Source organism: Callospermophilus lateralis, unplaced genomic scaffold (genome assembly GCF_048772815.1).
Source record: "Callospermophilus lateralis isolate mCalLat2 unplaced genomic scaffold, mCalLat2.hap1 Scaffold_43, whole genome shotgun sequence".
NCBI classification, from domain to species: Eukaryota; Metazoa; Chordata; class Mammalia; order Rodentia; family Sciuridae; genus Callospermophilus; species Callospermophilus lateralis.
In genome coordinates this window covers 865,803-881,166 of record NW_027514380.1, presented here as the reverse complement: position 1 = coordinate 881,166, position 15,364 = coordinate 865,803, and the positions used below count along the sequence as shown (strand labels likewise).

General features: G+C 47.8%; 1 pseudogene; it reads left to right on the top strand.

The window, feature by feature from the left end:
* Positions 1-15,265, top strand: part of LOC143389040 (protein-tyrosine kinase 2-beta-like) — a 54,274-nt pseudogene extending 39,009 nt beyond the window's left edge.
* The last annotated feature ends 99 nt before the right edge of the window (positions 15,266-15,364 follow it).

Here is a 15,364-nt window from a genome sequence, read left to right as displayed (position 1 = left end):
CAATCCCTGGTACCAAAAAAAAAAAAAAAAAAAAAAAAAAAAAAGATGACCCAGACACCTATTGTCTGCAGAGTTTGGCTGGAAAACACCTGTCTCCTGAGTGGGGTTCAGAGTCTGAAGCCTTATCTTTCTCAGTGCCAAGACACTTGTTCCCCTCTTACTGGAAGGTCACAGGTAAAGGGTGTTTCCATTTCAGAGGTCCAGGAGTCCCAGTTTGCTTGGTGGAATGCCTGCCATCAGTGCTCCCAAGGGTGGTCCCCTTCATTAGGCATACTTTAGCAAGGAAGTCAGCTGACCTTCTCTGTAAAGGACCAGATAGTGAATCTTTGGGGCTTCTGTCCAGTCTTCTCATCTCTGCCTCCACAGCTTAAAAACAGTCATAGGCAGTAGTGAATGAATGGGGGTAGCTGGGTTCAATAAGAATTTCAATACCATAATTTTTATGTGTCATACAATATCATTTTATTTTTATTTTTTTAATTATTAAAAAATGTGATAACCATTTTTAATTTGAAGCCATAGAAAAATAAGTGGGAGACCACATGTGGCCTTTGACCATGGTTTGCTGACCTCTGTTTTAGGAGATCTCTTGCTTAGTTGACCTTTAACAACATTAACATGTTGTTAATACTACTCATTGATATCATATAAACATATTAGCAAATTTTAGTGAGGGCAAGAAAATTACCTCTACAAACTGGCTGGTTGAAGGCAACCAAGGAGGAGGCTGGGAATGCCCAGGCAGGGGGCAGCAGGGATGACCGTGCATTTATTTGTGGGGCAGGGTCCCCAACATAGTCTGCAAAACCTCTAGCTTAAAAAGCTTCTCTGGATGGGTGTGGTATTGCACACCTGTAATCCTCTTTGGCTGGGTGTGGTATTGCATGCCTGTAATCCCCGTGACTTGGGAGACTGAGGCAGGAGGATTGCAGGTTCAAGGACTGCCTCAGAAATTAGTGAGACTCTAAGCAACTTAGCAAGACTTGTCTCAAAATAAAAATTATTTTCCTCCTTCATTGGCTGTCCTGATTAATTCATCTGCATTGTCCCTCACAAGGAAGATTGAAGAAGCCAGGGAGTTCTAGGAGAAATGTATTGAAAGCTGTACTTTGAGAGAGCAGAAGTTCTGAGTGAGGACGGTGTGGTCTTAATCCATTATGGGATCTGGAGAACCAGGGGAGGATGATGGGGTGCCTAAGATGAGAGGTGTCTCCTTTGGAGGCAATGGGCCAGCCACCCCCCCCCACCATGATGCAGTTTAAAGCAGGCTTCTCTGATGCAAAGGAAGGATACTCAAAGACCCAAAGGACCCCAGCTGCCTCCCTCAGTTCACAGTCCCTTCTTTAGGGGAAATAAAGGTTTTGATTATTGTTTCCCAATCTTGTAGGGGTAGGAAGGGCTGTTTTAGAGGTCAAATTTGGAGAATTCTTCCATGTAATCGTAATTTTAGAATCCTTTGATTGGCAAAATACATTGTGTTTGAAAACAAAGTACCAGGCAGTATTCAAAAGTACATAACACTCTGGGGCTGGGGATGTGGCTCAAGAGGTAGCGCGCTCACCTGGCATGCGTGCGGCCCGGGTTCGACCCTCAGCACCACATACAAACAAAGATTTTGTGTCTGCCAAAAACTAAAAATATATATATATAAATTTTTCTCTCTCTCTCTCTCTCTCTCTTTAAAGAAAAATAAAATAAAAACAAAAGTACATAACACTCATACCCATTTGAAAGTATGGATTGATGGAGCCTCTGCAGTAATTACAGAGGCCTCTGGGGTCTGTGATGCCCAGGTTGAGAAGCACTGAATTGGGGCAGAAAGGTGAGGGGCACTAGCACGGCTAACAGGTGAGGGTTGGGGGAGATGAATCCACAGCCCATTTGCTCACATCAGAAACCAGATGGTGAATTGTTTAATGACAAGTCAAACCCAGGCCTTCATCATGAAGTTGACTGGGACACTGGAAATCTAAACAGGGTTGGCACCAATAGCAGTCACAGAAAAGCAGGAAGTGTGGGGAGCTGGGGATATAGCAGGCTTCTGCTGCCCTGTTGGGTTAAGTCTGGCTCTCCAGGGACCTCCTCCCACCTTGGACCCATCCCTGTGGTCCTCCCAACTTGGTGCAGGGTGCCCTCAGGATCCATACCCCAGCCTGTCTCAGAGGGGTCCCCCAGGTCACTCTTCAGAAAAAACAAATGAAAATGGGATCAAGGCCCTTGTCCAGGCCACTCCTAGTTTCAATGTCATAGAGAGGAGTGACTCGCTTTGGCCCTCTCACCCTGTCTGACCTGCTGCCTTGGCAGTGACATTTATCAGATGGAGAAGGACATTGCCATAGAGCAAGAACGGAATGCTCATCTAAAATACTGGAGCCCATTGCTTCCCAGGAACCCCCACCCAAGGTAAGCCACCCCTGGCCTTGCTATTAGTTCCATGAGCCACAACAGAGCCAGTGCCTGTGTGACCCACTGCCTGTTCAATGGAAGCAGGATGCTTTCCTACAATCCTCTCTCAGTTCTGCAACTCAGCTACTTATCAATCACCCCTTGTCATCTTCATGCCCTGGCAGGTGTCATCTGAGACAGCAGACACCTTGTGGAAAAGTCATTTCTCAGAACTTTCCCTTGGGAACCTGGGCACTTTTCTTCTGAGAGTTTCCTAGGGCTAAGTTAGCTCTCCCTGAGGATACATGGATGGAGACTATCCTAAGTCCCCAAAGTCCATTCTCTGTCCATGCTCTCCATGACAGCCTTGGGCTCAGGAGCCAGAGCCCAGCTGTTCCACCATCAGGTGGGGGAGGGGTCCAGAGACCATGCCTGTATTTGTCAGCTAGAGCTGCCCTAAAAAAATCCTACAGAATGAGTGGCTTAAATCATTCACTTATGTCTCTTCTGGAGGCTGGAAGTCCAAGGCCAGGCTCTAGCAACTTTGGTATCTGGTGAGGGCCCCTTCCTAGCTTTCAGATAGCCACCTTCCTAATGTGTCCTCACCTGGTGGAAAGAAGAAACCTCTGGTCTCTCTTCCTCTTCTTATAAGGGCACTAATCCCTTTATGGGGCCCTATCCTCATGAACTCATTGAACACTAATCACCTCCCAAAATCTCTGCCTCCTAAACCATCACACTGGGGTACAGGACTTCAACATATGAACTGAGGGGAACACAAACATTCAGTCTATAATAATGCATAATGTGGACCAAGGTCTTTTCTCATTGTTCCTCCTGCCAGGCATCTGCTGCCCTTTCCCTAGGGCCCAATGCAGCTTTTATCTCCATGAAGTTTCTGTGAGTCCCTGAGCCCTCAGTGACCTCCTGCTTTGAATGTGGCTATCCATGGCTGTTTTGTCAGGCACTCCCACATACAGGGAGGCTGCACACACAGAGGTCATTAAACCCCCAATTAGCCGTAGCCCAGGTGGCAGAGGCCAGCCCCTGTGACTTCCCATCTCTCAGCATGTAACTGGTGCTCAGAAGTGGATGCAAAATTATTTTAATGATAACCTTGTCCACTATTGCTCCTTCATTGTGAATAAGGCTGAGCTACATTCAACCTGATGCTCCCCTTAGTGGGCCAACTCATTTATTAATGGGAGAAATGCAACTGACACTGCTCTATATCCTGTTTTCCAGCCCAGCCCATCCAATGACCTCTTGCTGTTTAGACCCCCTCCACAAACCAACCTGCTCGCTCTCAAACTACAGTTCCAGGTAAATGTGTAACCAGGGGGCTTGGAATGGCCAGGCCCATCCCTTGTCAGGTGTTTCTTGAAATTCCATTCCTGTGCCATTAAGGAGTAGCAGTCATCTGCTCAGATGATAAAGATAGCTGGGTTGACTCTTCTTTGTTTCTTTGTTTGGCTCTTTGATGTGAACTTGAACTCACATCAAAAGAATAGCAACTCAGTCCTGCCAGACTGTCCTCAGCTAAGCAGACCTTCCTGTAGCCTAGTCTGTCTGTCTGCAGTGTCTGCTGCTTTGTGTACCTGCTTGTAGCTCCCTCCCCATGTCCAAGACTTCCCTGGCCTCCTACCCTGAGCAGAGCCTCTGAGAAGTAATCCCTAGGAACTGGGGATGGATGATGTCTCCAGAGAATAGAGTGGATCCCTGAGGCTCCCTGCAGAGGTCCTGGCCAGGACCTGGGTAGCCAGTGAAGGGAGAAGGGTTCCATCTGAGCCTTCTCCACCTCTGCCACCACCAACCATGTCTCTCACCAAGGCTGTAGGTCCCTGACTCAGAATTCCTCTGTCCTGAGTCCTTCTTTTGTGTCTGGGTAAGAGGGAGCCCAGCTTCATCTCTGTCCTTCTCTTTCATCCCCTAATCAGTGTTGCCATTCAGAACTGGAATATCTCAACCAATAGCAACAATGTCAGTTTACTGATGCTCCTTACAGGGGGCTGTTCCCCAGGTTTGTGTATCTCCTCCCAAGGAAATGCCCTATGCCTGAGTAAACCCAACCAAGAACCAACAGATAAATCCTTTTTTAAAAGAGAGAGAGAGAGAGAGAGAGAGAGAGAGAGAGAGAGAGAATTTTTTAATATTTATTTTCTAGTTTTTGGTGGACACAACATCTTTGTTTGTATGTGGTGCTGAGGATCGAACCCGGGCCACACGCATGCCAGGCAAGCGCGCCACCACTTGAGCCACATCTTCAGCCCCAGATAAGTCCTTTATGTGAAAATAAAATGCTTTGATTCAGAAGGTGGAAGCAACGTCCTTAAAAACTAAACATAATTAAAATAGTGATGTTATTTAAATTTTATATTAAACTATATATAATTATTGAAAATTACACATACACACATACACACACATGCACACACACACACACACACACACGCACACACACACGGTTGGCTTTCCATATTCATGTGTTCTGTATCTATGGATTCAACCAACCAGGAATCAAAAATATTAACATAGGAAAATAAATCTCATTTATACTGGATATGTACAGACTTTTTCTTGCCATTCCCCTAAAATTACTGTATGCCAGCTATTTGTGTAGTTACATTACATTAGATGGCAAAAGCAATCTAGAGATGATTTAAAGCATACTGGGAGATATATGTACATTACATGCAAATACCATGCCAGTTTGCTCAAGGAACTAGAGCATCTGCAGATTTGGGATATCTTCAGGATGTCCTGAAATGAATCCCCCTTGAATATGGAAGGACAACTATGTGTGTGAGAATTTATTTATCCATGGGCTAATCATATCTGTCAATTTGTAACATGACTATGAAACATAACTGTTTGGAAAAGGGCCCAAGGGAGGAGTCATGGTCTCAATAGCAGCCTGCATGGACCCTGTGTGTGCAGAATACCACTAGGGGAGTGTTAGGCAGATGAGAGGCCATGATGCTCCACCAGGTGTCTCCAACAGGGCCAAGGAAATGCCACACCACATTCTTCAGCAACTCTGAGAGAGCAAGTCTGTGTCCCCCATGATGCTCTTGTATCACTTCTTTGTGCTCCTGTTTGTAGCAGCTGATTGTCCACCCCCTTGCCTTGTCCTGTGCCTAGTGCTTCTTTGCTTCTCCTTAATAGGTCCCTGAGGGTCTGTGTCCAGCTCCCCTACGCTCACCAGCCCTATAGAGTACCCATCTCCCATTAACTCGCTGTGTACCCCATCTCTCCACCAGCACAATGTCTTCAAGCGCCACAGCATGCCGGTAAGAGGGCACTGCATGCTGAGTCCCAGCCTGGACTGAGGAAGCTGCTGGAGGGAGGTGGCCTGGGATACTAGGAACCCCACATTCTCAGCCTCAGGGGGTGCCCTCCATGCTTCTGTGTGCCAGTCAAGTCATCAAGGTGTTCTGTGACTCTTCCCTTTGCAAATATATCAAAGTTGGGATGAAGTTAGGCTCTGCTCCTGGGGACACCAGTTGGACACCAGCTGGAACTACCCTTGTCCACACTGGAGCTGTGGCAAATGATGTAAAATTCCCTATCTTTTCTGAGCCCCAGAGGCAGAATGCAGTGCATTAGTGTGGAGGCTGGTGGGTGGAGTGCAGCCAGGCCTGGTGGTGCTGGAGAATAAAAGACCCTGGATGTTCTGCTCCACTCTGCCATCCTGCCTGATTGCTAAATCTCTCCTCCATCAGAGGAAAGAAAGGCTTCCTGGCAGCTGCTTCTACTGCTGCTGCTTTTGTAAAGGTGTTGCTGGGTGGGAAGGAGCTTAGGGGATATTGTGGTTACAGGCTCATGAACTGCTAGAGAGGCTAAGCCACCTCCCCATTGATCGCTATGTCATCAGCGACTGTGAGACACTGAGTACTTTGTGGAATATCTGTTGATTGTCAGATCTTATGTAACAAAACCATCTTTGCTGGAAAGCAGATGCTCACTTGCCACCAATCATCTCCTTTAATGCAATGACCTCTTGCCACTTGTTGCCATGAAATCTTGACACATTTTACCAAACTGGGTTACAAAACAGGCTAAACTCACTATTTGAGCTCTTACTTGTATATATGTCTAATATTTCAGGCTCAACATATATGTCTCTAAAAATTTGGAGGCAAGGAAATATGTGTTTATCATAAGAGATTTGGAAATTTGGGGCAAGTATGTTGACATATATCTGTACTGTTATTCTTTATTTAGTAAAAATTTGAATGCCCATGGTAGCTTCAAATTCCAGGCTGCGAGATCTATTGTGAAATAAATTCTCCCCAACCTACCTCGTTTTTCTCTCTCACATTAATTTAAACAATTTCTGTCTTCTCATATGCATAACAATAATAAAACTATGGTTCTAAGCATGTACTATAATTTAGGCAGTATGCAGTTTCTCTACCCTTCTGCCCTCGACTCTTTATCCATAATTAATTAAGTTTTAGGGAGCTTTACTTTAAAAATTGTGCTTTTAGAAAGAAGCTGTTTTGTATACATGAGGGGCTGCATGGCCTTTGTCTAAGCCCTGCTCCACTGGGAGGATTTTGTTCCATTCCATAAAGACAGACTGTGCCACAGAAAAAAAAGACCTTTTGTGTCAGAGGTTTAGAAGTAATTGCTAAGAAAAAAATCTGCCTGCAAGAACATAATGAGCACTTCTTTAACCAAACAAAAAAGATTAAAAATATAGATCAGAAACACTGAGAAAATTCTCTCCCAGGCGAAGCGCTGACGAGGTTCCCTGCAAGGCAATTGGAAACATTAAAGCAATGCTCAGAGATGGTAACAACAATTTTCCTCCTGACTGGCCCCATGGCCTGGCTCATCTGGGGGCCTGTGGGATGCCTCAGAGTCAGGATGGCAGCATCTCCTTTCCGGAGTCTTCACAAGTCAGTACTGAAGTTCCACAGGGCACAGTGGGCCTGTGCACTTGCGGGTGCTGTCCAAGATGCTGAAGGAGGAACACGTGGTTTTGCTTTCAAGGAGCTTACAGTCAGTCAGAAGGAGCAGGTCAAGTGCAGGTTCATGGGTAATGTGAGCCAGAAAGTTGTGGGGGCCATGTAAAGGGTATTCAGAGGGGAGAGTGACTCCTGCCTGCTTCTGGCTTTCAGTGGGGCACTGAAGGATGGAGAAAATTTGGAGTGGAAAAAACTGGAATGTAGGGATGGAAGAGGCAGGGGCAAGTGGTGTGGTGTTTGAGCAAGGAAGGGTATATATGGCGGCAGGGGGGAACGAGGCTGGCAGGTGTTGTGGCTCATGAACATCATTTTAAAAGACAAAGGGAGTGTTAACTGTCCATGACCTGGGAAGAATACCTAGAGTGTATTTCAGAAAAACCAGCCTAGACATTCAAGGTTGTAAAGTCTCTCATTTTTTTTCCTTTGGTCTTACTACGAAATTGAAAGACTCATTCTGTTGAGTCTTCTAATATTTATTCGTTAAAGATTTGCTAAGATTAAGCTTGGAACACACAAAACCTGAAAGTGGTGGCATTTGTAAAATTATACAGTATTTTCTGGACTCCAGTAACTCATATTTTCTGCATTGAATCTTTCTCAGTCTGTGTATTTTTTTTTTTACACCTAGATATTCTTATCTCTGGATATAGAACCTCAGGCACTTAGTTCCTTTTTATCACTATTTGTCAATAGTATAAAATGGTATGGGGCAGCCATACCATTGTGTTTACAGGTATTGACACTTAACCAAGGATATTTGTGGCCTCAAAATTTGTTCATTTTGGAGTATCAGATCTAAGCTTCAATTGCTTAATGAGTACTTATTCCTTTTTGTGTGGCTATAACAAATGCCTGAGGCTGGATACTTTATAGAGAAGAGGGGTTTGGTTAGCTCATAGTTAAAGAGATCCAAGAATAAAACACTGACCTGTGCTTAGCTCTTGTGAAAGCCTTCTGGCTACATCACAGTCTGATGGATGGTATCACGGTGGGAGCACATATAGGAAGGAGAGATCACATGGCAATACAGAAAACAAGATCCCAAGAGGATACATTTTTCATAGCAGTCCCCTCTCTCAAGAATTAATGCACTCCTTCCACACATGGCCCACTCCCATGAGAGAGCATTAAACCATTTGTAAGAGTGGCACCCCTGCAGCCTAGTTATGTCCCACCTGGCCCCATTTCTTTTGGAGGTTCCAACACCTTGGCACTGCCACATGGAACCCAGCCTTCATCCAGAACATGAACCTCTGGGGGTCAAACAATGCCCAAACCATAGCACTCTGTCTCTGTGAAATAGATCATATATTCAGCAATCTCAGGGTTGTAAAATACCCTTACATTCTGAAATCTGTTTTCTTTTAAAAAGGTCTAGCTCAGTGATCCCCAGCTGAGGTGTTTTGCTTCTGTGGGGACACTTGGCAATGTCTGGAGACATGTTTGTCCCAATGGGGAGGGCTGCAGGTACCTAGAGGGTGGAGGCCAGAGGCTGCTTTGCATCCTACAAGGAAATTTCCTTGAAATAAAGGATTGATTGTCTGGCCCCAACACTGGCCTAACTATTGTTTACTGATCCCCATGAGAAAAGGAACATCTTCTATTTTAAAATTACTATTCTCCCAGCAGCCAGTTCTATGCCTGCTTCATAGCATTGCTTAATGAGTACATACTGAATAGATCATTGAATAAGGAATATTTTAGCAAAAAAGCTAACTTGTAGGGAAGGTATTATTAGAAATCAAGATTGGTAACTGAAGCTAAATGAACTCTAGGTAAACTGTCCCAATACAGCTGTTTTTAGACTATACTGTAATATTCAAGTTTATTTTATAGGGTGTACTGGGAAAACTATTTTGAGAAGCTTGGCAGGGATTGAAGCTTTCTAAAAGTATATAGAGTTTTTCTAGAATTTTCTTTACATAATTTGTGTGTGCACTGGCCACTTTGAAGGAAAGGAACTGTTTTAGTTCATTTTGTGGTGCTGTAACAGGACACTGGAGACTGGGTGATGTATGATGAACAGAGATCGATCTTTTACAGTTCTGGAGGCTAGGAAGTCCAGCACCAAGGGCCACAGCTGGTGAGGGTTCTCTTGCTGTGTCATAGCTTGGCAGAGGCATCACCCATGTGACAAAAACAGTATGGGAAAATGAGGGAAGGAGGCCTAACTCGTTATTCTGTCAGTCTCCCTTCTTGTGCTAACTAGCCCACCCCTGTGTTGGTGGCACTGACTCATTCATGAAGGCAGAGCCCTCGTGGCCTAGTGGTCTCTTAAAGTCCCCACCTCCCATGCTGTTGTGCAGGAGATTAAACATCCAACACATGAACTGTGAGGACCACGTTCAAATTATAGCAGGAACTGGAGTGCCTGTAGACTTCCTTGTCATGGCTGAGTCCTGTCACTGGCAAAGGCTCCCTGGGGAGTACTCAAAAGAATGCCCCTGGCACTCTCCCTCCATCCCAGATGCTAAGCGGATCACTCTACAGCAGGGGGAAAGCAGAGTAGTTGGAGGGACTAAACAGATAATTACACAATTGAACCATAAAAAGGAGGGAAAATAGGAAAACACCGCGCTTTCCATTCACCACCTCGGTCTGTAGGTCCACAGTCCCACAGGTGAGTGAAAACAGGGTGAGGTTAATAAAGCTGGGGAGATCTGCAGAGCTTTGCTTCTTTAAATTTCATTCTTCATATTGACTCATAGCTCCTGCAATTCTGGCCTTTGGTTAGATAACCCTGGCGGCTACCTTAACAAAGCTGAGTGGGACTACATGCCAGAGAGCTGGAGGCCGCACCTGTGTCCCATGAAGCTTCCAGGACTGCCACATGGCACTTAGATGGAGAAAAAAAAAACCCAAAGGGCTTCCAGAAGCTGGCTTTTCATTTCTAAATCTATTAAATGACAGCAACATCACCAATGCCAACTGAGAAAATATAATGTTAAAATGTCATTGATAGTTCGCGTCGCAGCTTGAGTACAGTGCATGTTTAGCAGTGTGTGCTGGGGTTTGTCATTCCTGCTGCCACCAGGGCCATGTGTGAGGCTGACACCTGATAATAACTGTCTACATATAGGGCTGCCAGGCTAAGAACAAGCTAGAAAAAAGTGGCTGCAAGGCCAAGGCTTGTGACTCCCCTGAGGCTCTTCTGGGGACCGTCCCTCCTCCAAGCCTGGGATGGGGCTCATTGCATCTCTCCTTTCTCTCTGCTGTCCTCCCAGGAGGAGGACTTCATCTCACCAGGCAGCAGAGAAGAGGCCCAGCAGCTGTGGGAGGCTGAGAAGATCAAGATGCGGCAGATCCTGGACAAGCAGCAGAAGCAGATGCTGGAAGATTCCCAGTGGCTGAGGCAGGAGAAGTCCTTGGTGAGCCTGCGTGGAACACGGGAGGGGTTTCCCTGCTCTCCCCGTGCCCTCTTTGCCTCCCACTAACTGGGACAAATGCATGCCATGCATTCTGGTGTTCAGTTCCAGAATCCTAAGTTTTTGCCTTTGGTCTCCTCTGCAGGACCCTATGGTTAACATGAATGATAAGTCCCCATTGGTAAGTCACCTGGAGAGGCCTCTTTCTAGAGCCACAGCCTGGAAAGGCCTGGTTGCCCCAGGAATCACCAGTCCCTGGGTCTGCCTTTCTCCTCCTTGGGGCTGCCCATCTTGGGACCCTCCCACCCCATGGCCACAGTCTCTAATCACACTATGGATGAGGGAGGGGGGGACAGTGGGTGGTCCCCAGAGCTGTAGAAGTGACTGTTCTCTTCCCTTCTTTTTTTGTAGACCCCAGAGAAGGAAGCCGGCTACAGTGAGTGTTCCTGCCCTTCCTTGGGGAGTCCCCACCTGGGTCTCTGTGGTACCCCATCTTTGTTTACTGCCTGTGCAGGGGGCAGCAGAGTATGTCTTCAATGTTAAGAACCGTCTATTTGCCTTGTTTTTAATGTGGCATGTGCAAAAGTGGTCAGCTTAGAGTGGAGAGCTACTCCCTGCTCTGACCACCTCCTCGGTCCTCTTCTCGGTCCATCTCCTGCCTGCCTTTATTTGGCAGAGTGGGTGATTCTCGCCTTTCCACTCCTCACTCTGGTGGAGGAAGGTTAAGTAGTTCCATCCACCTCCGACTTCTCCAAGCCCAAGGAATGAACAACACCAAGCCAGGGAGATCTCTCCGGAATCTTGTGCTGAAGTCAGGGAAAGGAGGGGGTGGAGCTGATGATAATGATAAGAAGAGCAAGGACAATGGAAACAAAGAACTTAACACAAGCCAGGCACCAGCCCAAGTCACAAGTATTAACTCATTTGTATTGTAGCAACTCAGAGACAGGCAGTATGTCTCCATTTTACAAAGGATGCAACTGAGACACCAGCTGGTTGATAACTTGCCCAGTGTCACCAAGCTGCTAATTAGCATGGCTCAGGGGTGAGCCTAGGCTCTCTGGTTCCAGGTGACTTCAGAGCTAACCCTCTTATTCTGCAGATGAAAATTGAGACTGGGGGAATACAGATGTGCTGTCTTGGGTGGCAGGGCTCTTTGATGGTGGAGGTGTGAGCAGAACCAGGTGTTCTGATTTCCATCCTTGCTTTCCCTTCCAGCAGCTGTGCAGGGCCTGTGTGTGTCTTTGTTCATCAGAGTGGGCATGAATAGCAAGGCTCTACTGGTATTTCATTTACTTGAGCCCCAAATGCTCAAGGAAAATCATTATAGCATCCTTACAAATCTACCCATGAGCGGCTGATACACCAGGGTGGGGGCTCCATGGACCCCCATTGCCTGTAGAGAGTGAGGCTTCTTTTTCATGGGTGACCAAGGCCAGAATGTTGCTATCCCTTGGGCCTGTGTCTATTAAGGAGGAAGCATGCCAGAGCTGGAACTCCCATGAGGTCACCCCATCTCTGCTGTGACTTTGATTTTTTTTCTTTCTATAGAAAACCACAGAGGCCAGCATGCTCTTCCCCTCCCATCTTCCTGGGATTGGGGACTAATACCCCTGGAGTCTCCTGATAATGGAGGAGAGGGCTTTGCTTGATCATCAGCGGGTATAAAGGCAAAGGCCAGCTGCTGAGACCCCTCTACCCACTTACTCACTCACTGTCCTTCCCGTTGCAGCAGAGTTCACAGGGCCCCCACAGAAGCCACCACAACTGGAGGCACAGATAGGTGTTGGCTCCCCCAAGGTTGGATATGAATTGGAGTGGGGATTCCCAGGACTGAATACTATGGTATTTAAAGACAAGCACCTTGCCTCAGGCTACCTCAGTTGGTTCATGTAGAAGCAGGGGTAGAGCCAGGCTCCTGTCCCCACTGCCTGACCCAGAGGAAAGCTCATATGTGCAGCCCTGGGGGAGGACGAGTGGCCCCTGTCTCTTTTGATCGACCCTTAAGCTTTTGGCACCCCTCACCCCATCCTTCCAGTAGCCTGGGTGGCCACTGGTATTCTTTGCTCTAGAACAGTGGTGCTCGATTTCGGCTGCCCATTAGAATGACCTGACGGGCACTGACCAACCTGGACCCCAAGGCTAGGTGATGGTTCCATGGGTCTGGTTAGGCAATCACCAGAATGTGATTAGGCTCCCTGGCTGGACAGCCATTGTCCTGGAGGCAGAAGGGAGGGATACAGGCCCAGGAAAGGTCACTATTTCTCCACAAAAGAGTCCTTCCTGGTGGGCTGGTGGCTGAGTTGCCTATCCACAAAAGAACAGCAGTGGTAGCAGTGTCCTCCCAGGTCCCCCAAGCCCCCTCTACTTCTTGTCCTTAGTCCATCCAGTCCACAGCCAACCTGGACAAGACCGATGACCTAGTGAACCTCAATGTCATGGAGCTGGTGCGCGCAGTGCTGGATCTCAAGAAGGAGCTCTGCCAGCTGCCCCCTGAGGGCTACGTGGTGGTGGTGAAGGTGAGAGCCCAGGCAGAAGGGACCCAAGGAAGTGGGGCTGTCACCCCTGAAGAAGGGGGTGGTGTCTCCACCCATGGTCAAAGGGAAGTTGGTTCCTGGAACCCCCAAGATGTGCTCTGGCCAAAGCAAACAGGGCTTTGTGGAAAAGAAAATAGCAGGTGCTAACAGCTGCCCTGTGCCTTCCTCCTTCCAGCCCCACATGGGGCTGACTCTGAGGAAGCTCATTGGGAGTGTGGATGATCTCTTGCCCTCCTTGCCATCATCTTCGAGGACAGAGGTAGGTGTCCTATCCTAGATGGTGTCGAATCTGTCCCTTCTCCCCATACCTCCACCTGTTCCTAGTTGCATTTCTAGCAGAGGTCCCTAAGCCACCTGGGCAGTCCCATTTCTGTCCATCAGGAGACTGCACAGCATGTCTGGGCAGCCACCATCAGAGGGCCGAGAGGCCCCCAGGAGCCTGGCCAGCTTCTGGGGTGAATTTCCTATCAGGTCTCAGATTGCCATAAATTTTTATTGAATGTGGATGTGCAAGAGGGCATGCCTGTCTCCTCTCCCCACCCTTTATCCTTTATCTACTCACTGGACCAAGGTCAAGGTGAATGTCTCATTGAAATCCTGTCAATGAAGCCCTGGGAATCCCGGTGTTCTGCTGACACAGCCCTGTGATGGCCACCAGGGACCTAGCCTGATCCCTGGGACTTGTGAACACATTATCTTACAAGGCTAAAGGGGTTTGGGGGATGTGATCAGTGTGAGGCTTTTGAGAGGGGGAGATTATGTGGATTACCCAAGTGGGCCTGTGTCCTTGTTAATGAGCAGCGGGAGGAAGGTCAGAGAAGGGCTGTGATGACAGAAACCAAAGTCAGAGGGACACTGCTGTTGGAAGGTGCAGTTTCAACCCAGGGAAAGACAGGGAACACCCTGCCCAGCTCTAGAAGGAATGCAGTCCAGTCTGCACCCTGGTGTTAGCCTCATTGGGCCCGCTCAGAAGTCTGACCTGCAGAACTGTAAAGGAATGACCTGTGCTGCTCGGAGCTGCTAGGTTTGTGGTCATTTGTTACTGCAGCTGTAAGAAGCTGATCCAGGGCTACTGGACATTTGTCGGTTGTCTGTCTAGAAACCAAATGTGGACCTCCCATGGAGCCATGGGATCCTCTGCCTCTCATGGTCAGCCATCTGCCACATGATCCATGTGGCATGTGGCCCATCCCATCACCACCCTAACCATCTGCCTGCTCAAGGCAAGACAGAGCAGGGACACTTGGGACATTTCTCAACCTGCCTCTGGGTGGCAGCAGTAGCCCACAGAGGCACCCCATCTAGGCAGGTACCATCAGAGGGCTGAGATGGCCACCAGGGACCTAGACAGCTTTAGGGCAAATTTCCTGAGGAGAGGTCAGATGTGATATGATAGCTTTGTATCCTAGGGATGACCATGTACTCACTCGCTCATTCAACAAACATCTCTTGTGTTTCATGTGCTCAGTGGGCTAGGCTCTGGGCATGTGGTGGTTAAAAAAAATCCCAGATCTCTTGATTTGATGGTAGACAGTTACAAAATGGCACAAGGACGTGGACCCTGACCGTTCACCTGAATTTTGGTGGTGTGAAGGGTTGTTGCGACTGGATTGCGTATGGGGTGGGGTCAGGCCATGCTCACACGATTGGCTAGGGGTTGGGATGCCCACTCCAATCTGTATGGGGGGCTGGTTTCAGCCAGGCCTAGACCCACCTTGTCCCCAGGGACTTCAGCCAATACCCTTCCCAATGGCCAAGCAACTCGCCTGTTTGTGTGCTTTCCCTACAGATTGAGGGGATACAGAAGCTGCTCAACAAGGACCTGGCAGACCTTATCAACAAAATGCAGCTGGTGCAGCAGAATGCCTTGACCTCCCTGAGTGAGGAGTGCAAGCGACAGATGTTCACGGCTTCCCACACCCTGGCCGTGGACGCCAAGAACCTGCTGGATGCCATGGACCAGGCCAAGGTCCTGGCCAATCTGGCCCACCTGCCTGCAGAGTGACCTAGCATGGTGGCCACCCACCTGCATCTTCCACCCCCACTGGTCATGCACCTCCCCTGCCTTGCCTTTGGTCACATGGTCTTCTCAGGGAAGGACCTG